Raw genomic sequence first — 12,899 nt, forward strand, 5'->3', positions numbered from 1 at the left:
TAGTCCAATTGAGGATTCCGTCCAAGAATCAAATAATGCATTTTTCAGATCAATCACGTTGTTTCTTTTCATGAAATTCAAGTGCATGTCATACTTTGGTAAGCCCCCTGTGCAGGTATCCATGGCTGAAATCGACGAAGGAGCGTAAGTCAAAATCTTACGAATCAAGGCCTCAAGGAGAAGCAACCACGCCGTAATGCAAATCAATTGATCAGTTTAATAATTGGTGGAAACTAGGGCAAATTATTTTTGGAAAGATCCTCTCAAAAAGAATCAAGAAAAATTCAAAAAAAAAAAAAGTCAAAAATCAAAAACCAAGTTCAAATTCTTGTTTCTTAGAAAATCAAATTTAATTTCTGGTTTTTTGACAAATCAAATTCAATTTCTTGACCAATTGGATGGCAGGACTGGATCTTATCCCGCTGACCATTCACAAACTTCACAAAAATCACGTTGGAACTGGTTTTTATCCCGCCAACCTCGGCAGAACTGGGTTCTATCCCGCTGACCGCTTATATCACGTTGGAACTGGGTTTTATCCCGCCAACATCGGCAGAACTGGGTTCTATCCCGCTAACCGCTTATATCATGTTGGAACTGGATTTTATCCCGCCAACCTCGGCAGAACTGGGTTCTATCCCGCTGACCGCTTATACCACGTTAGGCCTGGATTTTGTGCCGCCAACATCACAAAGTTCACGTTGGGTTTGGATTTTGTACCACCAACTAAGGTAGGCTTGGGTTTAATCCCACTGACCAATTCATCATACTGGGGCAAATCTTTGGATAATTTTTCGAACAAGTCTTATACAGTCTCTTCATACATACCAGCATTTCTCTTATTCTGCCACTAGCCGATGGGTCAGTCCCACTAGTGCGCATTTCATTTACATCGCCACTAGCCGTTGGGTCAGTCCCACTAGTGAGCATTTCATTTACACTGCCACTAGCCGTTGGGATAGTCCCACTAGTGAGTATTTCTTTTACTCCGCCGCTAGCCGTTGGGTCAGTCCCACTAGCGTGCCTTTCATTTACACTGCCGCTAGCCGTTGGGTCAGTCCCACTAGCGTGCCTTTCATTTGCACTGCCACTAGCCGTTGGGTTAGTCCCACTAGTGCGCATTTCTTTTATTTTGCCGCTAGCCGTTGGGTCAGTCCCACTAGTGTGCCTTTCATTTGCACTGCCACTAGCCGTTGGGTCAGTCCCACTAGTGTACATTTTTATCGCCGCTGAACATGGGTTAGTCCCACCAGTGAGCATTTCATTTCTATTGCCGCTAAACATGGGTCAGTCCCACTAGCGTGCATTTCAGCTCTATTGCCACTAAACATGGGTTAGTCCCACTAGTGTGCATTCCCATGATTTAAGTTTTATTCGGGACAGTCCCATGATTTTAATTTTATTCGGGTCAGTCCCATGATTTAATTTTATTCGGGTCAGTCCCGTTTTAAATTCCTGTTCGGGTCAGTGCCGTTTTAAATTTCCTGTTCGGGTCAGTCCCGTTTTAAATTTCTTGTTCGGGTCAATCCCGTTTTAAATTTCTTGTTCGGGTCAATCCCGTTTTAAATTTACTGTTCGGGTCAGTCCCGTTTTAAATTTCCTGTTCGGGTCAGTCCCGTTTTAAATTCCTGTTCGGGTCAATCCCGTTTTAAATTTCTTGTTCGGGTCAGTCCCGCTTCAAATTCCTGTTCGGGTCATTTCCGTTTTAAATTCCTGTTCGGGTCAGTCCCGTTTTAAATTCCTGTTCGGGTCAATCCCGTTTTAAATTTCTTGTTCGGGTCAGTCCCGCTTCAAATTCCTATTCGGGTCATTCCCGTTTTAAATTCCTGTTCGGGTCAGTCCCGTTTTAAATTCCTGTTCGGGTCAATCCCGTTTTAAATTTCTTGTTCGGGTCAGTCCCGTTTCAAATTCCTGTTCGGGTCATTCCCGTTTTAAATTCATGTTCGGGTCAGTCCCGTCTTAAATTCCTGTCCGTCGGAACCATTTTGTGGTCGAATAACACAGGTAAGTACTTGGTGTCTACTTCTTTGTCTCCAGTTTTTTCAAAACTCAGACAAAGAGGGGTAAACTGTAGACACCAAATTTTTACTCGTTTTTGTTATCTTAGACATTTTTTTTAAGCATTTTGGACATCAAATCTTTTAATTTCGTTTTATTTGTTAATTTTATTCATTTTTGCGTATTTGTCTATTAATTTTAAGATTTTCTGAAAAAAAAAGAGAATTGCTCACAAAAAATATTCTTTAAATTTTTAGATTCAAATTAGGAAGGTTTGTTGTTATTTTGTTAAAAAAAAGGGGGGGGGGGGGGAAACCCGATAGCGGGTTTTGGGCTAACTAAGAGGTTCTGAAGAGTGAAAAAAAAGAAAAAAGCGAGCTCACGGACCATGAGAAGCATCGTATCAAAACCCTTCCTCATGTTTTTCTGCAAAAACGTAGATAAAATTTTCCAGCTCCTTAGCCACGGATTTCCTTCATTTTCTCCTTATTGTTTTTCTCCACCGTTTGATCATTTCTTTCGTCCCACCTGGTCTTCATCCGCAATCAAGGACGATCAATAAGAATCAATCGGATGGCCACGACAAAGAGAGTGGAATGAAGTTTGGCAAATGGTCAGGTCGTTTTGTACTTTGGTACCCCAAAATCTCGAAGGACGTCCCCTTTTCCCTTGTTTCACGTTCTTGCTTTTAGATACATTGAGTCATTCTCTGGTCACTAGTATGAGGAACCACAGGTTGCCGCAATAAGTTTGAAGCAATCGACTTGATGCAGCAGCTTTTCTTTTCTTTTTGAATACTGAAGTTGGTAGTTGGTTTGATACCCTCGTTGTTGTTTGCTGTTTTTTTGTGATAACATGAGCAATGTTTGTTTCAAGCTGTCCCTTGCGTGTTAATACTATATCTTCATGGTGAGTTCAAGTTTTGATTCAAGGTTGGGTTGCTTTCTTGCATGTTGTAGCTTAACGTTCTCAAAGGTTTTTTGCTGCATTAAGATATTTGTGTGTAGATGTCGGATTGCTGTAACTTTGTTGCCGTGAGAATGAGTGATGTTACAGGGGTCGTTTTTCAAACGAAGCTGTGGTTCCTTTCGGTTTCATGATATGTCGATTGCCATCATCAATACTGAAATTCTGTTTTGCTCCTTTGCTGTTTTTGTGCCTAGTGCCGTTTTTTTTTCTCATGTTCCTCTTGTTGTGAACAAATCCTCTTGAGTTTGCAAGGTAAGTTCATGCACAACTTGACTATCACAAATTCAGAATTTAGTTGAAAGTTGTGGGAAGGCTTTCTGGTTTGTTGCAGCAATAAACATAGACCATAAACATGGGTTGTGTATTGTGTCTTGAATTAAAAGTTGATGTTTTTCTGGGACGTGTTCCATTAGTTGTCAAATGCCGCATGTTGCAGAATGGAGGAAAACAAGAAATGCAGAAATCTTCTTCGTATGCATGCATGCAAACCTTCATACAAATTGCACTTGGCCCCCCCCAAGTCTCCTTTTGTTCCACTATGACCCAACCAATTGAATGATTTTCTGAATTTGGTCCTTGAGCCTATGGAATGGCTATTGAAATGAGATGATTTTGTGGATGACTTTGGGATTGATTGAGGAAAAGAATGAAGCCATAAATGGCTGGAAAACAGGTAAATACGAAGGACGTGCTGCCCAAATTTACGCTAGAGAACTAGGTCGATATACTTGCGACTTGAGTAAGGCTTGAGAGCGAATACCACATGAACCATCTAGGGTATTTACGTCTTCTTTTATCCAGGTATATAAGTTAGAATTCGGCCGAAACTTGTACCCTTGAAAAAATGAAATTTACGACTACTAGAAATACGTTTTCTTTGCCACTTCGACTCAAATAGCGATTTTAAAAGTTTTACAAGTAAGCATAAGTTTTACAAATATTTTGCTTATGTCCTTTGGTTTAAATGTACTCTTTTCAGTACCAAAATCATATTTATACTTTATACTAGTACGTATTCGAATTTTCTTTGAATCACTTACATCTTTGATGGTTGAAGCATAATGTATTCTTTTGATTATATTAGGGTTCCTTGGTGATTGAGAGTGTTATTTGGAAGGATATTTTGGACATTATTTTGCATAAATAGGTGAGTGTTCCTTGTTTGTTATATTTTCATTGACTATGTGGCTTGTTCTTGATTATATGACTTGTTATGAACGAATGACAACATGTTAAACGTTTTCAATGATTGCTTAAAATGAACACTCAATCATTGACTAATCGGTATACTTGAGTATTACCACCAATATTTATTGAGGATTTTGGGCCCAGTAAGGGGTGTGAATGGTGGACGGAGAGTAGTGTAAGTGGTGCTCTACTGGATTGGTTACTTACTTGAAGGTTGACGGAGTGTCAACTATTACTTGATCAAGCTCTGGTGATGCAATGGGAATTTGGCTCCTGAGAGCCATCCGCATCCTTATACTTTGGAGTGATTATTGTTTATTGGATTATTGTTTCTTTTCAAAACTTTTACACTCACTCATTTTGAGATTGCTCCTTGATTGAAGTGTTATTGCTCACTTTTATGAACTATTCATGCTCATTACTTTGCTACGTGATACCTGCATTTTAAATAAGGGTTAACTTGCTATTTGGAATTTCACTGGGCTTTTAGCTCATTCCACGTCATTTGTTTTCCTTACAGGGGGTACGAGCGAGGCGTGAGACGTACAGGCTAGCGTAGTCTAGTTATTTTGACTTTTGAAATTATACTCACGCTAGTACCCGACTAGGGTTGATTGTACTCGTATGGTAAACACTTTGAAGTATTTTGGTGTGTAGAAGCTTTGTATCTGGGTTTGAGCATTAAAGTATATATATATTAAGTTGAAATGGGTGTGTTATTTATTTTCTAAGGATGTGCGTTATTTTTTCTTGAGTTATTAGTGAGTGAGTGAGTCCTGGCGAGAGTTGGGTAGGCGGTCCGCTAAACCCTAGGGTACGCCCAGGGGGAGGTGGGGCCATCACATGGTGTCATTTTATTTCACTATATGCATTAGGACCAAATACCTTTTTAATTGTGTTTGACACCTTATGTGAAAGTTTAAGGGTGCTAATTAGACATTTGTAATACTTGGAGTGAAGAAACATGATTTGTCAAAGTTTAAAGGAAGAATGGCCAAGATTGAGATAAGTGGCAATGCCCTAATCATTCAACTCATTTGACCAGGGAAATTAGAAGAATTTAAACCTTGTTGGCTCCATTTTTTCTCCTCCTATGGCCGAACCTCTTGAGCTTCCAAAAGAGAAGAAAAAACTTCATTTTCTTGCTTGAAAACCCTAGCTTGAACTTTGAGCAAAAACCAAAAGAGAAGCAACCCAAGTTAGTCGAGTGAACTATCTTCAAGGCTTGTATGTGATTCAAGATTGGAGCTCTTGTTTGGTGGACTTTTGGGTGATTCAAGCTTCACTTAAGAAAGGTGAATGATCCTTAAATCTTAGCTTTATTGTGTTATATCAAGTGTTTGAGGTTTTGATGACAAACTAGAAGTTGAGTTAATGTTATTTGTGATTAAACTCCTTGAGCTAAACAAGTGGAAGTAGGGTTGGTTGTATGGCATGCCATGTGTTTGATTCTTTGTCCAAGCTTTGTTTATGGTTTTCCTTGATGTATTAACATGTTATGGACCCTCTTAAAGTTAGAGATAACTCTTGGAATATTGTTTAAGTTAACAATAATGAAAGGATGGAGGTTCGAGTTGAATGTGAACTTGGGGACTGTTTTCTTTCTCTTTGCTATCCAGCCATGGAGTCGAGGTTTTTCCGTGATCTTTGTGACTTATTGAATCTTAATTAAGCTTAAGAAAACTTGGTTAAACATTGGTCTGAACTTATGTGTGGGTTGAGGTGAATTGGAGCAAGTAAAGTAGTTGTTTTGGACAAGATAGTGGACTGTTTTGGTTCTTCCTTGTTGGCTGGACTGTCTTGGTTCATTTTGTGAGGTCCCGAAAATTTTCTTATTTTCTAGGGATTTATTTTATTTCTTTGTATACCTTCTCTATATTTTTCTTCATTATATTAAATTTCTGGGGATTTCTATGAGGAAATATCATTTTTAAATTATTTTTCCAAAATAAGGTATTTTCTGTGGTAATGAATATGTACAGTGGATGTGGGACCCACTAGTGCGACAAGTGCGGGAAATGTGGATAGTTCGGGGAATTTTACATAAAGAGATTAATTTACCAGGTGTTATGAGCTAATTGGAGGTTAGCTAGGTTTATTAGTAAGTGGAAATAAGAGAGATGAGATAAACATAAAAGGTGCTATGTGGCGCGTTTTGATTGGAGGGTGGACTTAGACTAATTTCTTTCACCTTTACTAAACATGAATTTTGACCAATTTCATCTTCATTTTTCTTCCTCTTGGCCGAGCAACATGGAGAGAAAAGAGAGAAATTTCCTCATCTTTTGCCTTCTAATCTCTTGCTCTATCTCTTGATCTAACCATTTAAACTTCAAATTTCTCCATAAAAACCTATTGCTGGGTAGGATTGAAGAAGGTGGTGGAGGGGTTTTAGGAGTGGAGGTGCTAGGTTTCTATCTTTCTTGAGTTATAAAGGTAAGTTGCTAAGAAATTTCCTTTTGTTCTTAATAAGGATATATTAGTGGGTTCTAGTAGCTTAACATGTTAATTTGTGGAAGACTTCATGGGTTTAAGTAGTGTTTGTTAAATTTCTGATTTAATGGAGATTTTTCTGATTTTATATGATGATTATGGTTTAATCATGGTATGATAGCCTAATATGGTGTAAAATGGAGCTTGCATATGTTAGTTACGATTGTTTGCGAAAAATTTCAGTTTTGTGCGGAATTTCAGCTTTAGGGTTCCGATCTGTCCTGTTCTGTCTGGTTTTATTTGAGCATGTTAGAGGCCGAATCAGGCTTAGGTTAAAACATAAAATTTGTATCAAATGGTGTTAATTAGCTGCCTACAAAATTTCAGCTCGATCTGAGCACTGTAACGTGTGAAATGACTGAAATACCCTTGACTGCCCATGAGCCCTGTTTCACGGACAGATTTCTGTCTTCTTGGGGATTTCCATTTTTGACTATGAAAATGCATGATTTGGCTTTGGAGGTCTTCATAAGAAATATAGGTATATGTTTTGGCTTCGAAACGCCATAAGATTCATTTCAATCCGATAAGTGTAGCTTCAGTTGTGCTTATTGTGCCGAAAGGTGTATATTATAGTCTATGATGGGTATGTGGTTGATTTGAGATGAATTGGTGTTGCTTGTACGAATGGAAAAGTAAGGAAATGTAGCGGAGATGCTGTCCAACTTTTTAGTCTATGTGATTTCTTGGTATATTATACTAGTAGTTTATTGTAGTGGTTTGACTTGTGTTCGAGTCTCAATTGTGCTTTTCTTGTTTAATTATAGGTCGTGCCGGTGATCCGGGGCCTGCGTCTGAAGCAAACTTGTAAACTTGCTTGTTTGATTCGGTGAGTGTACCGTTATATGGTTTAATGCTTAAATGATTGCAATATGTGACTATGTGAGTTTGGTTGGGTTGAACGAGACGAGAGTGTACTTTATCACTCCCGTTCTCTTATCTGTATGATTGGTACTGCTTAACTGTAAATTTGTAACTGTGCATGATTGGATGTGATGTGGGGCTATGCCGCACAACTTAACTGTGATATCTGAGCTCACGAACCATCGGTTGTTATTTGAGTTGAGCCGACAAGGGCTTGGGCGGATCGATAACAAACCCTGGGTTCACTGTTAGTCAAGTGGAGTGTTATCTCCTCGACCCTGTGGTATACTCGAGTATTACCTTCCTTATTCTTGTGAGGTGTTCGGGCCCGGTAAGGGGAATGTTCGGTGGAAGGAATGTGGCGTAAAGTGGAATCTACGGTCTTGTTTCTTTCTTCGAATGTTGACGGAGGGTCAACCAGTTTGAGATCAAGTACAGCAAGTGGAAAGTGGCTCTTGAGAGCCATCCGTATCCTTTTAACCTTGGTTATTCTGCTGAAATTTCTTATGTGTTTCTCGAATAGCATGCTTATCTTGGCGTGTCTTATCTGTACCTCATGAGCGCAAGCTCACCCTCGTTATTTTGTTTTCCTTACAGGAACCACTTTTGAAATCATATTTTGAGAAGCGAGTTGAGCTAAATAGTTATTCTTTTGTTCCTTGTATAGCTCCTCGATAGTTGGAAATCAAAATGTATAACTTTAATGCTTCTTTGAACATGTAAACTTTTCCACTTGTGTATAAATATATCAAAGTATTTTCGTACAAATGTGAACTACTCTTCTCTAGTAATGTATATACATATGATGTTGGATAACATACAGGGTCTTGGTTGTGATCCGGTTGGATTCGATTGAACGAGGAAGAAGAAGTTGTGAAAATTTTATTTTGGTTTTCGATTTTCGTTTTCTAGTAGTTGTAGCGCTCGGGTACTGTATGATGATTCTGAACCAGTACTACATGTGCGATTAGCTCCGTAGTCCTGGCGAGAGCTAGGCAGGCAGTCAGCTAATCCCTTTGGTTCGCCTTAAGGGAAAGTGGGATGTCACAGTTGGTATCAGAGCCTAGGTTAGAAGTGACTTAGACAAGTTAGAAGTTTGCTTTTTGGAATCTGTGGGGATTGTGTTAAGGCACCGTTAAGTGTGATTACATTGTCTAAGATATGAACCTTCGCTATCTTTGTAGGTTATGGCTGGAGCAAATGGAGAGGGCGGGGGTGAGCCACCTCGGAGGCGCCCACGAGTCATTGATTACCAGGAGAGGCCGGGAGGTCTGATCCGACTCTGGTATACTGCTAGTCGGACCCGTCGCTGTAGGCGTTGCCAGAGTTACTCTTATGCGGACCACGTGGTCGTGGCGGTACTAGATGAACGAAGGAGGCTTAGACGTGCCGCCGCCAGGGATCATACCGAGATACTCAGGCTGAGAGGCATCATGAGGATGCAAGCGGATAGGATTGGAGAGCTTCAGGGGGACATGGCCATGGAGCAAGAGCGAACGAACGCTCTGAGGGAGCAGTTACAGGTGGTTAACAACCGCCTCACAAATGTGGTCCAGGAAGTTAGAGACCGTTCTGGCGGTATTATTAACGAGTGTGAGGCGTTAATCCAAGGAGTGATTGGCGCCAATGCGCAAGCGGAGGCTTCTGAGGATGGAACTTCTGGAGGGGGAAGTACCCCTAGTTCTAGCCAGGTGAGAGAGTCCGTGGGCTCAGTAGGGAACTAGGCTAGAAATCTTTTGAACTAACTTTTGATCCCTGTAGACACCAAATTTTTACTCGTTTTTGTTATCTTATACATTTTTTTTAAGCATTTTGGACATCAAATCTTTTAATTTAGTTTTATTTGTTAATTTTATTCATTTTTACGTATTTGTCTATTAATTTTAAGATTTTTTGAAAAAAAAAGAATTGCTCACAAAAAATATTCTTTAAATTTTTAGATTCAAATTAGGAAGGTTTATTGTTATTTTGTTAAAAAAAAAAGGGGGGGGGGGAAACCCGATAGCGGGTTTTGGGCTGATTAAGAGGTTCTGAAGAGTGAAAAAAAAAAAGAAAAAAGCGAGCTCACGGACCATGAGAAGCATCGTATCAAAACCCTTCCTCATGTTTTTCTGCAAAAACGCAGATAAAATTTTCCAGCTCCTTAGCCACGGATTTCCTTCATTTTCTCCTTATTGTTTTTCTCCACCGTTTGATCATTTCTTTCATCCCACCTGGTCTTCATCCGCAATCAAGGACGATCAATAAGAATCAATCGGATGGCCACGACAAAGAGAGTGGAATGAAGTTTATGAGGGCCCTTGATATCAGGGTTTTGAGGGTCGGCTATCTGATATAAAAAGAAAGGGACAACAGCTGGGAGCAAGGGGGAGCATTTTAGTGACGGCTGAAAATCTGAAAAGAGAGAAGAACATTGGCGGCTGTGAGTAGGGAGAAAAGAAAAAACAGAGAGCTGGGGTTGGACGGCTGAGTGAAAGAAAGGCTGAGGGAGAGATCGAGTGAGAGGAAGACCGAGAGCAAAAGAGAGGTTACGGGCTGAGACAAATAGAACCAGAGAGAAACAGAAAAGTAAAATCAGGAGGGCTTGGTGAAATCTGGGAAAAGAACTGCAAGAAACCTACGGAAAAGGAAGGGCTTCGGGTAGAGGAACTAAGGAAAGTTACGGGCTTTGGAGAAACTAAGCAAGAAACTGAGCTGACTCCACCACCATCACCTGTGGCTGTTCTCCGAGTGAAGCCACTGCTCGACGGAACCCGCAAGCTCACTGTAAGATTTCTTCTAGCATTTTTCCTGTAGATAATTTCTGTTTAATAAATTATGACGCCGTGAGAATTGTGGGTTTGTTTGGTGCTTATGTGCTGCTGTTGGTTTGAGTTTGTGAATATGGGCGAGAATTGAAGGGTTGTTCTTGCGTTGGTTCATGGTATACTGCCCAAAGATACTGCCTTTCTACATTAGATTCTCTCGGTCATGTGTTTGGGCAGTGATTCACGAGGGTTGTGTGGAGTCCAATGAATGTCAAGTCATGGTTTACTTGCTGCAATTCTGTCCATTGTGACATGGGGTAGGTTGCATGAGATATCTGGGCTGTCAAAGTTTTTCCATTTCAGATTTGCATGCTCGATGATCGTTGTTTGGGTGACTTGTAGTTTAGTTTAATTGTTTGGAACAAGTCTGGTGAAGCCCTGTGTATGCGAGAGGAGTTAGGACTAGTTTTGATTGTTTACTTGAAGCCCTTTTACTTGCATTTCCATTGCCATAGCTGTGTTTTTAACCTTCTTGATGGAAGTCCTGCACATAAGTCATTGGTTTCCTTTCATGTGCATTTTCCGATTCACACTTGTGTTTCTTTTCTGAAATTTGGGTTGAAGTTTGGCAAATGGTCAGGTCGTTTTGTACTTTGGTACCCCAAAATCTCGAAGGACGTCCCCTTTTCCCTTGTTTCACGTTCTTGCTTTTAGATACATTGAGTCATTCTCTGGTCACTAGTATGAGGAACCACAGGTTGCCGCAATAAGTTTGAAGCAATCGACTTGATGCAGCAGCTTTTCTTTTCTTTTTGAATACTGAAGTTGGTAGTTGGTTTGATACCCTCGTTGTTGTTTGCTGTTTTTTTGTGATAACATGAGCAATGTTTGTTTCAAGCTGTCCCTTGCGTGTTAATACTATATCTTCATGGTGAGTTCAAGTTTTGATTCAAGGTTGGGTTGCTTTCTTGCATGTTGTAGCTTAACGTTCTCAAAGGTTTTTTGCTGCATTAAGATATTTGTGTGTAGATGTCGGATTGCTGTAACTTTGTTGCCGTGAGAATGAGTGATGTTACAGGGGTCGTTTTTCAAACGAAGCTGTGGTTCCTTTCGGTTTCATGATATGTCGATTGCCATCATCAATACTGAAATTCTGTTTTGCTCCTTTGCTGTTTTTGTGCCTAGTGCCGTTTTTTTTTCTCATGTTCCTCTTGTTGTGAACAAATCCTCTTGAGTTTGCAAGGTAAGTTCATGCACAACTTGACTATCACAAATTCAGAATTTAGTTGAAAGTTGTGGGAAGGCTTTCTGGTTTGTTGCAGCAATAAACATAGACCATAAACATGGGTTGTGTATTGTGTCTTGAATTAAAAGTTGATGTTTTTCTGGGACGTGTTCCATTAGTTGTCAAATGCCGCATGTTGCAGAATGGAGGAAAACAAGAAATGCAGAAATCTTCTTCGTATGCATGCATGCAAACCTTCATACAAATTGCACTTGGCCCCCCCCAAGTCTCCTTTTGTTCCACTATGACCCAACCAATTGAATGATTTTCTGAATTTGGTCCTTGGTAGCTTTTAATTTTACAACTTCATTGCTTGTTGCTTCAATTAATTACCATGCCTTGTTTAGATTGCACTAATGCATGAGTTTAAGAACTTTGCGTCCAAGTGAGCTTGCGTTTACCTATTCTCTTCAATTTTCCCAAATAAATTGGTACCTTGACTTTTTCTTTTATTTTGGAGGATAAATAAGTGATTTCACTCCATTTAGGGCATCAACTCAAGGGAGGTATAACTTCTTTTATCTTTTTTGTCTCACCCCTATGTGATCCAACGTGCTAAGTGAGAATTGCATGACTACTTTGCTTTCCTTGCCTTTCCTTAATTCCCTTCATTTATTTCATTTACTTTTTGCTTTTATTAAGTTATTCTTTTATGGGGTATGTGTACACCTCTTGGCTTGTAATAGATAGGGCTTGGAGAGCATTTTTATTCCCTTTTCCTCTTCCCCATTTGTTTTAGTTAGCAAATGTAATAGGTTCATTATCTTGATTGCTTGTTTTTGTTGCTACGTGCTAATTTGCTTTATTAGGCTTTTGCATTTAGTCGAGCATGCTAAGTGTTATGTGCTACGTGTTTATAGGTGATTGGCATGTCTACTTGCTTTCTATAGTCATAGAGGAATGTGATGGATGTGTGGCGTCACCGTGGCTAGTCCAATGCTGGTCATGGTCTTTCCCCTCGAGATCTCGCAAGTCCAATGCTTGTGAGAGAATTTTAGAAAAGGGCTAGTCTAATGCTCGACCCAATAGGCCGTCCCCTCTCGTTAGCACATACTTGCATGTTTCACTACATTTCATACATTTTTCTTAGTTTTCTAGCATTTGGCATGCTCCTCCAATCCTTTCCCCTTCATCTTAGGTTTTTGCATCCTCATGCTAGTTATAGGGTACATTTGCTTGAGAGTCCCCTTTAGGTAAGGGAAACGAGCGAGTGTGGCTACAAAATAGCCTTAGCACGCTAGTTCTTCCTTCTAATCAAAGGGAAAATTAAAATCATGAAGATAGAAGTCATTCCCGTACCCGACTTGATGCATTCCTCTAGGATCACGCACCTCCATTTTACCATATCATTTTTT

The sequence above is a fragment of the Coffea arabica genome, chromosome 10e (genome assembly GCF_036785885.1).
Source record: "Coffea arabica cultivar ET-39 chromosome 10e, Coffea Arabica ET-39 HiFi, whole genome shotgun sequence".
NCBI lineage: Eukaryota > Viridiplantae > Streptophyta > Magnoliopsida > Gentianales > Rubiaceae > Coffea > Coffea arabica.